At 41.5% G+C, this 15,055-nt stretch overlaps 1 pseudogene; it reads left to right on the top strand.

Annotated features, from left to right (window-relative positions):
- The first annotated feature begins 6,923 nt into the window (after positions 1-6,923).
- On the top strand, positions 6,924-7,643 carry LOC119545182 (annotated as a pseudogene).
- Positions 7,644-15,055: the final 7,412 nt, after the last annotated feature.

Raw genomic sequence — 15,055 nt, 5'->3', positions numbered from 1 at the left:
ATGTCCAAATTAAGGCATCAACAGGATGATACCTGGACTCTGAAGAAAGGCCACCAGCATCTAGGACACCTCTGTCACATGGGAAGGCACATGGCTGGCATCTGCTGGTCCTTTGCTCCCAAGTTTCATTGCATTCAGCTCTGGTTCCAGTGGCTTCCTCTGTGGGCCCTCTCTTAGCTCCTCCAGAGCTTTTCTCTCTCTAAGCTCTCTCTGGGTGTTTCTCTCTGAGCTCTCTGGGCTTTTCCTGTCTTTTATCCTCGTAAAGGACTCCAGTAAAGGATTAAGACCCACCTTGAATTGAGTGGGTCACATCTCAGTTGAAACAACCTAATCAAAGGTCCTACCCACAATAGGTCTGTACCCACAGGAATGAATTAAAAGAACATGATCTTTTTTGGGTGCATAACAGCTTCAGACCGACATACTTGACTTAGATTGGGTTCCTTGGAAACAACTGTGAAATGAAGAACTGCATGCAGAAGGTTTACTGGGGAATGCTCTTGGGAGATAACATTGGTAAGAAGTGAGGAAGGCAAGGGGAGAAGCTGGCTCACAATGAGGTTTCAACCCAGAGGCCATCACCTGCAGGGAGCTCTGGAGCTAGGGTGCCCTTCAGTTATCCCAGATTGAAGCTACAGGCCTATGCTTTTGTTTCTCTGCACTGGCCAGTCATGGGCCATACATATTTTTTCCTTCCCTTCAGCAGGTTGAAGCTCCCAGTGAGGGGTGCAGCAACAAGCTGTGTTTATGTGATGTTCCCAGCAGCTGGAGATGCATGCCTCAGCCCTGATCTGACCAGAGCATCTCTGCATCCACTGCAAGGATGAGTCTGGTCTTCAGACACATCTCTTTTCTTTTTAATTGGCAATGTTTTAAAAGTGGATGATTTCACAAAATCATCTAAATCCCCATCTTATCTTGAAAAATCAGAACAGCTGGTATCAGAGTCCAGTCAGGTAAACAAAAACCAACAAAGAGATTTAATATAGGGAATTCATTAAACAAGTGTTGGGAGGTTGAAAAGTAAAAAAAGGGAATACTGAGGTAACCCACATACAGTAACTGCAAGAAGGAGCTACCACTCCTGGGACTTATCGGAACTGGGAAGTTCAAAGGAGGGGTCCTGTGGAGCTGGGACTTGGGCTTCTGAGAAGGGAGAGCCACTTGGCAGCTGCTGGTACTTCTGAAGGGGCATTTTAAGTCTGATTCTGGGAGCATGAAGGAAAACTGGGAACTGAAACCAACTGTTGCTGCTGGGTTGAAGGAAATTGCTGGGGCGATGCCGATGGTTCCAGCAAGCAAATAAGGAGGAGCAAGTCTTTCTCCCCATCTCCTGCCATCCAGTCTCCTGCTAGTGCCCCCTACTGGCAGAACTGAACAGGAAGGCAGTTGACAAAGGAGAAAGGGTCCCAGCACCATTAAGAAAAAGGTAGAAGAGTAGGTAATAGTTTAAGTGGCACAGGGGTCAATTCTGCATCCATATTCCTGAATGATGATAATTGGCAGGAGCCGCACATCAGCTGCCTTTTAAAAGAAGGGATGTGTGCTCCCCTACCCCTGCCACTCCCAGTTCACACAATCCCCTCCCGGCCAGTCTTACTCACCTTCCCAGCCTGGCCCAGTGGGTATTTGCTCCCCTGTACTAAAACACTGTTGCCCCCAATAGGATCCATATCTTTTTTTTTAAGGAAGGTTCTAGGAACAAAGTTCCAGGAACATTACATGGCACATAATTTTCAAAATTGTAATTACCGTTAGCTTCATGATGTTGTTTCTACAGGGACTAACATTTCTCCTTTTGTTTTCTCGCCCAAACTACAGACACTCATGCCCAGATCCTCTTGCTAAGGGAGTGTCAGGACTTCACATTTCTCATATATCTAGGCCTGCATTGAATTTGCATCACTCAGTGCTGGGTTTTTTAATCTGTCCCTCAAGCTCCTGTATTGTTTTCATTCTCATTACTCTTCTCCTTTGGAGAGTCTCGGCTGTAAAGGTCGGGTCATTTTCCATAGCATGCAGCCCAGCAAGTGCTGTCTCATGGAATAAAAATTCCCTTGAGATAGACCAAAGTACCAAGTGGAACTATTTTTTTTCCCTTTGTATGGATATGTTTATTGGAGTGTTGATATAATTAGAGCTTGGCAAGAAAGTTACATTTTTCTGTTTTTCTAAGAAAGGCTGCAAACATTTTAGCAAATTAGTATATAGCATTGATGCCAAGGATAATTTTATAACTTGAGATCCTGGGCCCCAGAACATGAAAATACGGGTTATAGGTCTCTAGTTCCTTCTACTTTTCTGAGCTTGACGCAGGCTGAGTCAGGAGAAGGAGGCTGCTGAGGCATAGGGTCAGAAGAGCACAGCGTTGTGGCAGGGGCCTGGACTTGGTGGCCACTCACTGGTTATGGACCATGGGCAGGGAGGGGGGCTGCTGCCCAGAGGCTCGGTGTCTTCACCCGTGAACTGAGTGGGGCTGGATTCTCCTTTGTTTTCCTAAGTTTTAAGATATTCAAATTTGACACCTCTTATGTCTCCTTACTACCTCCTCGGGACCCCAGGAGATTAGCAGATCCTTCATATCCCTAGCCGTCCAAGCATCTTTATCTTTACCTTGTCACTGATGAATGTAATTGTTCCCCACTCTGCCCCTGTTCTGTTGGTTTAGAATGAAGCAAAAACCTTGGGGATCCCGTGTGCAAAGCATAGAGCTAAGATACCTGGCATGCCCATTCTCTGCCCTCAAGAAGTGGCCATTGATAATATGATTTATTGAGTGCCTACTATGTGCCAGGCTCCATGTATAAGTCATGTATAAACCTATGAGGTTATTCTCATTTTCAGATAAAAATCTGAACCTCAGGGCAATGGGGTAACATGGGGCCGGAAGGGACAATATCAACTTTGGAAACAAAAGTACATAATTAGGAAAATGTTATGTTTAAGAACATTTCAATGCTTACGTTTATGTTAAGGAGAAAGTATTACTTCTGGTATTAATATATACTTTTAATTTCTTTGTTTCTTTTTTTTCTTTTTGTTTGTTGTTTACACCTTGGTCTTAATATATTTTTCAACATCTCTAGAACACTTCGTTCTCTCTGTCTCTCTCTTTCTCTCCCCACCTCCTTAACAGAGAGAGAGCAAACCTCAGACTTTGGCAGACAAGAGAATCAGCTAGAGTTATTTACTGTTGTTTTGCAGTCATTATATCCATTTTCATAGTTACCTTCTATTTATGGCAAGTGACACTGATTTTCCATTTACAATAGAAATATAAAGTTTCCTTTTAAAATAAACTTAAGTTTTGAAAAAACTGAGTCAAGTTTAAAAAAATTAAGGTGGTTCTTGGCTATGGCAACTATCATGAATGAATGAGCCCTGCATATGGTTTTCAAACATCTCTGTGTCTCATTTGCCTCAAGATGATGGTAATACCTACCTCATAAGGTTGTTCTGAGGATTAAATGTAAAGAGTGTAAAGCAGTATCTGGAACACAGTAAGTGCTGCATAAGAGCTAGATAATGTTATTATTACACAAGTGAATAACAATTAGAAAATATTTTTTTCTTTATTAGAGAAGTTGTGGGTTATAGAAAAATCATGCATAAAATACAGGATTCTCATATACCACCCCATTATTAACACATTGCATTGATGTGGGACACTTGCTAACATTGAGGAAAGCACATTTTTATAACTGTACTATTAACTATAGTCCATTTTTTAACTTAGGGGTCACTGTGCAGTGTAGTTCCAAGTATTTTTTTTTTTCAATTTTTACTGTGTTACCCTATAAACAATCTAACATTTCCCCTTTGAATCACATTCAGACATGTTTCAGTGCTATTAATGACATTCACAATTTTGTGCTACTCTCATCACCATCTATTACCAAAACATTTCCATCATTCCAAATAGGAACCCTGTATATTTTAAGCCTTAACTTCCCATTCCCTATCTCCACCCCTTTCCCTGGTGTGCCAGTTTGAATGTATTGTGTCCCCCAAATGCCATTATCTTTGATGTAATCTTGTGTGCGCAGACCTATCAGTGTTAATTAGATTGTAATTCTTTGAGTGTTTCTTTGGAATGCACCCCACCCAGCTGTGGGTGATGACTCTGATTGGATATTTCCATGGAGGCGTGGCCCCAGCCATTCAGGGTGGGCCTTGATCAGTGGAGCCATATAAATGAGCTGATGGGCAAAGGGAACTCAGTGCAGCTGTTAGTGACATTTTGAAGAGGAGCTACAGCCAAGAGGGACACTTTGAAGAAAGCACAGGAGCTGCAGATGAGAGACAGTTTGAAGATGGCTGTTGAAAGCAGACTCTTGCTCTGGAGAAGCTGAGAGAGGACAAATATCCCAAGTGCAACTAAGAGTGATATTTTTGAGGAACTGCAGCCTAGAGAGGAACATCCTGGGAGAAAGCCATTTTGAAACCAGAACTTTGGAGCAGACGCCAGCCACGTGCCTTCCCAGCTAACAGAGGTTTTCCGGACATCATTGGCCATCCTGCAGTGAAGGTACCCGATTGCTGATGTGTTACCTTGGACACTTTATGGCTTTAAGACTGTAACTATATAACCAAATAAACCCCCTTTATAAAAGCCAGTCCATTTCTGGTGTTCTGCATTCTGGCAGCGTTAGCAAACTAGAACACCTGGTAACATATTCTAGATGCTGACTCTATACTTACTCTAATTTTTCACCCAATGGAATATAATTCAGCCATAAAAAAAAAAAATGAAATACTGATACATGCGGCAATATGGATGAACCTTGATGATATCATGCTGAGTGAAATAAGCCAGACAGACGGAAAAGGACAAATATTGTATGATATCACTGATTTGAAATAATTAGAGAAGATTTTTATTTAGTTCTTGTGTGCCTCCTGAGGAAAGTCAGACTGGTAAAGCAAAGCCAACCAGGGACATCTAACTTTTTAAACATAGAATAGTTGCTGATTTTGTTGGTAAAAGCTATACCTAGTTTTATATTCTATAAAATTGCAGAGTTTGAGGAAATTCTTATTATGCTTTATGGTCAGTAAGATGCTATTTTTTTTAAATATTCAAATAGCATTTATTATCATAAGGAACTTAAAGCCTTTGAAGTACATTATTTTTAACACTGCCCCCCCCCACCGCTGCTCCCCCATACACAGGAAATTGAGAAGAGTAGTCAGATTGAATGAGAACTTACAATTCTTCTTTTCGCAACTCAAGGTGTAAGATCTGACCAGAAGAGGAATCCTTCAGAAACGACTGTTAATTCTACAGTGGTCCATGATACATACCCAGGACAATTTACACTTAGGCCATGGGAATGTAAAAGGGAAGGCAAGGCTGGAAGGAAAGCAGAGAGAGGGAGGGACAATGCAAGGGTATTATAAAGAAACCAGGGATAGGCGTCTAAATCAGTTTCGCTGTGGTTCTTGCCCTTCTTGCCTCTGCAACTTGATCATTGTGTGAAACTAGCTTTGTCTCTTCCCACCTCTGGATTTCATTAAAATAAGAGAACAGATACCATGGTGAATATAGCAGGTCCAGTCCCACATCCTGCCTTTTTTGTTCACCATTGTGTCTCCAGGGCCTGGCATACTGCCTGCGAGATAGTTCATAAATATTTGAAAAAAATCTAGGAGGCTGTTGGTCGAGTTTGTTCTGAAAGTGAGAGGTGGGGCAGGGTTTCTGGCAAACAGACCCACAAGGGCCAGAAGGATGACATCCCTTATAGAGGACCTTGGTCACTACAAGGAAATCAGGATAAGTTTTAAAGTTCAAAAGAAAGGAACAAAGATGACAATTGGAAACAGTCTAATGTCAGAAGTTGAGCAGAACTAAACTTAAAGGGGATCAAGGAAAGGAACTGAAATGAGGATAGTCCTGGTGTGTGTAAATTGCCTAGAACATAAATGGATTAGATTGGTTTGAAGTTATATTGACTAATAATATTGACCAAATATTTATTAAGTCTCTCTAATGTGCCAGGTACTCTTTAAAGAGGCACTTGGGATTTTGCAGTAAACAGAACAGACAAAAATCTATGCCATCATTGGCACAGATAGCAACTGGCCTCAAGGAGAATATTAATAGTTGCTATTTAATGATTTAATAATAGCATTTAATGATTTCTCACCATAAGCCAGGCATTGTCACTGTTATCTCACTTAAATGTCACAACCACCTCATGAGGAAGTAGATTCTAAGCATATCCCAACCCTGAATTTTCCATGGCCATCCTTCTTCAAATCATCACCTTGAGGTGCACCATCCATAAGTGTAAGGTCAGAACTTATGGACTTGGTTGTTGCATTTCAACTTGTTCTGAAAGTAGGCACATTACTTCACCACTTACTGCTGGTTACTGAAAGGCTATCCACAGATGCATTTTATAAAATAATATGAGCTTTTGGTGGTGTGTTTATATTCAGAACTGTTAAGGAAAGTGTTTTAAAAGAATGGACATCAGATGTCTTTATCTGAAATTCTTAGTGGCATGTTGTCAGAAGAACATTAATAATGAACTGTTCTATGAATTCTCTTGATAATCCCTTTACAAAAAGTAATTCCACTTAATTGACATGAGTTTGGTTAGAAATTCCAGCCAGATGGTGATTACATTAAAAACTCTTTTATCAGTTAGACATGTATACACATTCGTGTGTGTGTGTAAAAATTTCCATAATAAAAATTAAATAGACTTCTGTAAGGTTTTGCTCATGCTGTTCCGCAGAGTTGGGAGACCGAGCTTAGCCTGATCAGCCTCATGCTTTAGGTGGGAACTACCAAGCACAAAAAGTTTTGCAGATTAAGTGATATTTATTAGATCAGAAGATGACTGTTTTCTCTAAAACTCAGAAGCATATGGATTGAGATGTGCAGAAAGTAACTGATACTCAGTCTGGAGTTAGGTATGAGTGATTCCATTGAAGAATTAACAAGGCCCGTGACAAAGGATGATAGGGTGGAGAGGTCTGTGCTTTCTGGTACAGGAATGCATTTTTCTTGGCTCTGAAAGCAAATAGAAACTGTGGCAATACTTTGAACACTTATTTGCTTGGCCTTGGCTAAGTATTAATAATATGCAGATTAAGAAGACAGGAATTCTGCCATTGCAAAGCATGTATCCTAAGAATGATTGGAGGCAAAAAGGACAAGAATTTTGTTCAGACAACTAGTGCTCATTTAGGTTTCATCCAAGATGCTCTGCTGAAGCACCAGTGGGAGGAAGCTACACAATACATGCACAGTTATTTGCAGACCTTGGAAGATACAGATAACAGTAAAAGGCAGGCCACACCTGAGATTATTTGGAAGCTAGGAAGTAAAATTCTATATTATCACCCCAAAAGCAAGGATTAGACTCAGTACCTTCGCTGACTGGATGAAAAATACTGATGTCGTGAATTATTTAAAGATCTCCTTACAACACGCATTGTATCTTCTGCATCATGGAATGCTTGAGGATGCAAACAGATCTAAGCCAGGCAGAGACATGGAGATACAGTGAAAAGTCATCTTTCCAGGGAATATTAACCTTATCCAGGCTTATAAAGTTCTTTTGCAGTATTATACTTGGTCTGAAAAGAAGATGGAATTGTCTGAGGTTGGTAGAACTCAAGTAAATATATGATGATTAAAGCAAAAGAAACAATAAATTCACTTCATCAAATTAAAAACTTTTGTACATAAAAGGACACTATCAAGAAAGTGAAAAGACAACCTACAGAATGGGAAAAAATAGTTGCAAACCATATATCAGATAAGGGCTTAATATCCAGAATATATAAAGACCTTTTACAATGCAACAACAACAATAACCCAAACGGCTCAATTTAAAAATGGGTAAAGAGCTTCAACAGACATTTTTTCAAAGAGGATATACAAATGGCCAATAAGCATATGAAAAGATGCTCAACATCAGTAGCCATTAGGGAAATACAAATCAAAACCACAGTGAGATACCACTTGATACCCACATGGATAGTTAGTATTTCTTTAAAAAAAGAAAATAAGTGTTGGAGAGGGTGCAGAGAAATTGGAACTCTATTCCATTGTTGCTGGGTCTGTAAAATGATGTAGCCTCTGTGGAAGGCAATATGGCAGTTCCTCAAAAAGTTATAAAATTACAGAATTGTGATAAGATGGCAGAGTAGACAGCTCCAGGACCCAATCCTTCCACCAAAACAACTATTAAACAGGCAGGAACTGAGAGAGAACCCAAGATGGTGGCTAGGTAAGACAGGGCAAAAAAAACCTCCATGAAAAATACTAGATAAAAGCCAGAAAGTGACCCAGAACACCAGTTCCAGCAATGTACCAGCTGGACAAGGTCTGCTAAATCCACAGGGACCATGCATTTGGTGAAACTGGGAGTCTGCATTCTGAAACAAGTGAGTGAGCCGGCTGAAAGTCCGGCATCCGCACTGTGGTGTGGAGAAACCATGGGTTGGTGTTTGGAGACAGACTAGTTCTTTTTTTTAAAAAAAAACAAACAAACCTGGGACCGACTGCGGATACAATGGTGAGAACCGCACAGGGAAGCATGGCAGGAGTGGGCTGTCCCAGCACCTTGGTGTCTGGCATGGAGGATAGCCTTTCCCACACCTGCTGCTGATTGTCTTGGGGCCAGAGGGGCAGAGGGGAGCCAAAAGGAGAAAGAAACTGCACCCATTGCAACCATCTCCCCAGCGGGCTGGGGATGCTCCTGCCTGGGGCTGGACCCATAGCCCATAGCCGCGCCAAGGGTCCCAGTGTGACAGGGAGTGTTTCTCGCAGCACCATGCACACACCACAATATCGGCCATGGACAGTGGCCTTTATTGCACCCACAGCTAACTGTCCTGGAGCTAGGAAGGCGGAGCTATGCGAAGGGGGGGAAATTAACATGCCCCATTCAACCATCTTTATGGCAGGCTGGGAACGCCCCTGCATGGCCCAGCAGCCCAGGGCTTCCCTGGAGGGCTGGCATGCACTTGTGACATGGCACAGCCTTCCCTTGGCAGAGGTCCTATAAGACCATGGCTGAGAAGGGGGACCTGCTCGGAAATCCCAGGGACCCTATGCCAATGTCAGGGACTTGTGGGTCAATGGCAGAGACAATCTGTGGTGGGACTGAGGTGAAGGCTTGGACTCTTGCAACAGCCTTAAATCTCTGGGAACACCTAGGAGGTTTGATTATTAAAGCTGCCCTGCCTCCCTACCCACCCAGACACACGCCCCACATTCAGGGTGGACAGCACCAACAACACACCCAAACTTAGTGCACCAATTGAACCCCACAGGAATCAGATCCCCACACACCACAAAGACAAAGTTGGGGAGAACTGACTTAAGGCGAATAGGTGACTCGCAGATGCCATCTGCTGGTTAGTTAGAGAAAGTGCACACCACCAAGCTGTAGATCTGACAGATTAGAGACTGGCATTTTTTAGACCCTGAAAGAACCCTATCAAGTAAAGCAAATGCCAAGAGGCCAAAAACAACAGAAAATCTTAAAGCATATGATAAAACCAGACAACATGGAGAACCCAAACACAAACACCCAAATCAAAAGACCAGAAGAGACACAGTACTTGGTGCAATTAATCAAAGAACTAAAGACAAACAACGAGAGCATGGCACAGGATATAAAGGACATGAAGAAGACCATGGCACAGGATATAAAGGACATAAAGAAGATCCTAGAAGAGCATAAAGAAGAAATTGCAAGAGTCAATAAAAAAATAGAAGATCTTATGGAAATAAACTTGGCGAAATTAAAAAGACACTAGATACTCATAATACAAGATTAGAGGAAGTTGAACAATGACTCAGTGTCCTTGAGGACCACAGAACGGAAAATGAAAGAGCAAAAGAATGGGGAAAAAAATTGAAAAAATCGACATGGATCTCAGGGATATGATAGATAAAATAAAATATCCAAATTTAAGGCTCATTGGTGTCCCAGCAGGGGAAGAGAAGGGTAAAGGTCTAGAAAGAGTATTCAAAGAAATTATTGGGGAAAAGTTCCCAAACCTTCTACACAGTATAAATACACAAAGCATAAATGCCCAGCGAACGCCAAATAGAATAAATGCAAATAAACCCACTCCAAGACACATTCTGATCAGACTGTTAAATACTGAAGAGAAGGAGCAAGTTCTGAAAGCAGCAAGAGAAAAGCTATTCACCACATACAAAGGAAACAACATAAGACTAAGTAGTGACTACTTAGAGGCCACCATGGAGGTGAGAAGGCAGTGGCATGACATTTAAAATTCTGAGAGAGAAAAACTTCCAACCAAGAATACTTTATCCAGCAAAACTCTCCTTCACATTTGAGGGAGAGCTTAAATTTTTCACAGACAAACAAATTGTGCCAGTTTGAATGTATTATATCCCCCCAAATGCCATTATCTTTGATGTAATTTTGTGTGGGCAGACCTATCAGTGTTAATTAGATTGTAATTCTTTGAGTGATTCCATGGAAATGTGCCGCACCCAACTGTAGGTGATAACTCTGATGAGATAATTTCTATGGAGAAGTGGCCCCACCCATTCAGGGTGGGCCTTGATCAGTGGAGCCATATAAATGAGCTGAGAAACAGAAGGAACTCAGTGCAGCTGAGAGTGGCATTTTGAAGAGGAGCTACAGCCAAGAGGGTCACTTTGAAGAAAGCACAGGAGCTGCAGATGAGAGACAGTTTGAAGACGGCCATTGAAAGCAGACTCTTGCTCCAGAGAAGCAAAGAGAGGACAAATACCCCAAGTGCAAGTAAGAGTGACGTTTTTGAGGAACTGCCGCCCAGAGAGGAACATCCTGGGAGAAAACCATTCTGAAACCAGAACTTTGGAGCAGACACCAACCATGTGCCTTCCCAGCTAACAGAGGTTTTCCAGACACCATGGCCATCCTCCAGTGAGGGTACCCAATTGCTGATGTGTTACCTTGGACATTTTATGGCCTTAAGACTGTAACTGTGTAACCAAGTTAAACCCCTTTTATAAAAGCCAATCTATTTCTGGTGTTTTGCATTCCAGCAGCATTAGCAAACTAGAACACAAATGCTGAGAGATTTTGCGAATAAAAGACCTGCCCTACTTCAGATACTAAAGGGAGCCCTACCAGCAGACAAAGAAAGGAGAGAGAGATATAGAGAAATTTAGTAGACATATATAGAACATTACATCCCAAATCACCAGGACACACATTCTTCTCTAGTGATCACGGATCTTTCTCCAGAATAGACCATATGCTGGGACATAAAACAAGCCTTAATAAATTTAAAAAAAAAATTGAATTTATTCAAAGCACATTCTCTGACCACGATGGAATACAAATAGAAGTCAATAACCATCAGAAACTTAGAAAATTCACAAACACCTGGAGGGTAAAAATGAGGGGGAGACGAAAACATTCCCTGGTAATCAAAAGCTGAGGGACTTTGTTCTAGTTTGCTAATGCTGCTGGAATGCAAAACACCAGAGATGGATTGGCTTTTATAAAAGGGGGTTTATTTGGTTACACAGTTACAGTCTTAAGGCCTTCAAGTGTCCAAGGTAACGCGTGAGCAATTGGGTACCTTCACTGGAGGATGGGCAATGGTGTCAGGAAAACCTCTGTTAGCTGGGAAGGCACGTGGCTGGTGTCTGCTCCAAAGTTCTGGTTTCAAAATGGCTTTCTCCCAGGACGTTCCTCTCTAAGCCGCAGTTCCTCAAAAATGTCACTCTTAGTTGCACTTGGGATATTTGTCCTCTCTCAGCTTCTCCAGAGCAAGAGTCTGCTTTCAACTATCTCTCATCTGCAGCTCCTGTGCTTTCTTCAAAGTGTCCCTCTTGGCTGTAGCTCCTCTTCAAAACATCACTCACAACTGCACTCCATTCCTTCTGTTTGTCAGCTCATTTATATGGCTCCATTGATCAAGGCCCACCCTGAATGGGTGGGGCCACGCCTCCATGGAAATATCTCATCAGAGTTATCACCTACAGTTGGATGGGGTGCATTTGCATGCAAACAACCTAATCCTAATGTTCCAACTTAATCCCCACTAATATGTCTGCCCCACAAGATTGCATCAAAAAATATGGCTTTTTCTGGGGTACATAATACATTCAAACCAGCACAGACTTCATCACCAGTATATCAGTCCTATAAGAAATGCTAAAGGCAATTGAGCAGTGTGAAAGGAAGGGACGCTATACAATTGACTGAAACCACGTGAAGAAATAAAGATTTCCAGTAAAGATCACATGGTAAATATAAATACCAATACTACTGTATTTTTGATTTGTAACTCCACTATTTACATCCTACAGGATCTAAAATACATAAACTGTAATGATAAATCAGTGGTTTTGGACTCAATGTAAAATACGTAATTTTTGACAAGAACTACATAAAGGTGGAGGAATGGAGGAGTAAAGGAACATAGTTTATGTGTCCTATTGAAGTTAAGTTGGTATCAAAGGAAAACAAGATTATTATAGACTTAAGAGGTTAAATTTAAGCCCCATGGTAAACACAAAGAAAGTATCAGAGAATATGACCATAGAGATGAAAAGTGGAGTATGGGTTACGAGAAGTGGGGGAAGAGGCAAAGGGGAGTTAAGAAATGAGTGTAGGATTTCTGTTTGGGGTGGAGGGAAATTTCTAATAATGGATGGTGGGAAGGTGATAGCATTGCAACATTCTAAATGTGATTAATCCCAGTAATGGAATGCTAGGGAGGGGTTGGAATGGGAAGATTTAGGCTGTATATATGTTTCCACAAGTGGGAAAAAAAAAAAGTCTAAATAGGTAATGACAATTAAATGCCAAGGATGATCCTGGATGGGATCTGAGGATGGGGGAGAGGAGGCTCAAAGGGACACAGTTGGGACATAAGGAAAAAAAAAGGAAATATAGAATGTAAGCTTTGTATCAATGTTGAATTTCTTGAACTTCTTAGCTGTGCTTAATGGGACTGCATAAAAGAATGTTCTTGTTCATGGGAAATGTATATGTGAATTATATTGTTTGTTCAAGGATGTGTGCAGCTAGCTCTCATATGTTCAGAAGACAGAGCAATAGATGATGGATGATAGATAGGGAGGGAGGGAGGGAAAGAAAGAAATGGTGGTGTGACAGGATGTTCAAGTTGGTGGATCGGGGTATGCTGGAGTTCTGTGTATGGGGTTTGTATTGTTTTTGCAACTGTTCCTGTAAGTTTGAATTTACTTCAAAATAAAAATTAAAAACAAAAAAACAGGCAGGGACTGTCTGAAACAACTGTTTTGAACTCCAGAGGCCAGAAGAACACTGTACAGCATCCAGGGAAGAGTGAGAAGAAGAAGCTGATAAATTATGGTAAAGGATAGTAAGATCCTGTCTTTATGTGGCAACCCCCAGTGCCCATCTCCCACTCTCACAGCAGGCTGTCATGGGGTCCAGCCCCTGCTAGCTCTCTGGTGACAGAAAGGAATGTAAAAATTCTCTTCCCTAAGAAGAATGAGTGATATTCCATGTACCACAGTTTGTTTGTCCATTCATCAGTTGATGGACCTTTTGGCTATAATGAATGGTGCTACTTTGAACATTTGTGTACCAAAAAAATATTTATTTATGTATTAAGTATAATATATATATATATATATATATATATATATCAAACCCAACCAGAAATGCCTGTAGAGCAATAGTACTCCCAAATATCAAGTAAGTTCTTCAGAAATTTTCAACTTTAGCAAGAGTTTTTATTATTTACTTTATATACCTTATATACCTTAATACTTCATAGGCATAGAGATTGCTTTGTTCAAAACCCTGCTTCACTACATTTATTTATTCATTTAACATGTTTGTGAAGCATCTGCACAGTCTAAGGTGCTGGACATATAGCAGTAAACAAGATAGATGAGGAAATTACCATCCACCCGCAAGACAGAACTTAAAACAAGTGAATCTCAAGTGTACAGAGTTGTTATGAAAGGGAAGCCTGGGGTACTATTAGAGGGCTCTCACTAATAGTGGGTCCAAGGAGACAGGGACCAGTTCTTGGAGGAAGGGAGGCTTCAACTGAGTCCTGTGATGTGCAGCATCCACTGGGCAGAGGCAAAGAGGGGGTGAGGGGAGATATACTAGCCATCAGTAGGCAGGTGTGATAGCCTCCATGTGGAGTCTGAAGCATACAGCATGGGTCCCACATTTCTGTCTGTGCAGACCCCTCCATTACAGCTCTTTTGGTTGCTTCTTCATTTCCCTCCCAAGACTGCAAGAATGTCTTGAGAGCAGGAACCAAATCTTGCTTGTCTTTTTATCTCTGGCATCCATCATAATATCTGACACATTTTTACTGAAAGAATAAATCAATGAATTTAAAATGTGAGCAACCCACATAGGTGTGTAGCCTCGCTGTCCCAGATCTCACTAGAATATGAAGTCACTTTGACCTAACACTGGACTCGTAGTTGCTCTAGCCCCTATCGTGCTTGATCTCAGGAGATCTAGCCTTCTGCCATGTGTACTTTTCTGAGTATTTCAAGGGCTGCTCCTGGTGAATGCTTCTGTGTGAGAGACAAAGCATTAGTGGGCATGAGCCCAGCCTTGGGAGCTAAGCTGCCTGGGTTCAGTTCTGCCCCTTAAAGCTGTCTGACATTGAGCAAGCTGTTGAACTTCTCCATGCCTCATTTTCCCCATCTGTGAAATGGGATAATAAGTACCTCATAGGATTATTAGGAGGTTTAAATGAGTTAACATAGATAAAGTGCTGTAATAGTCTCTGCCACATAGTATGTGCTGTATAAGGCACTGATATTATTCTGCTTCTGCATATCTGTCCTGGATGATCTTGGCTGCCTCAGCTGGCCCTAGGTGGCTGCCTTCCCCTTCTGGGCAGTCAAAGAAGAAGTGAAGGTCCTCTGTCTGTCTCACTTAAAAGTCTTCAAATGATTGATTGGATTAAATCCAGCCAACTGCGTTCTCTCATTGTGGAAGACATGCTCTCCATTGAGTCATCAGTCACAGCTGCAGCCAGTTGATTACTAGAAATGGAGTCACTAGTGCCGTTGTCCATCCCCAGACCATAT

This window comes from Choloepus didactylus, chromosome 10, assembly GCF_015220235.1.
Source record: "Choloepus didactylus isolate mChoDid1 chromosome 10, mChoDid1.pri, whole genome shotgun sequence".
Lineage (NCBI taxonomy): Eukaryota > Metazoa > Chordata > Mammalia > Pilosa > Megalonychidae > Choloepus > Choloepus didactylus.
This window is presented reverse-complemented; position numbering and strand designations above follow the sequence as displayed.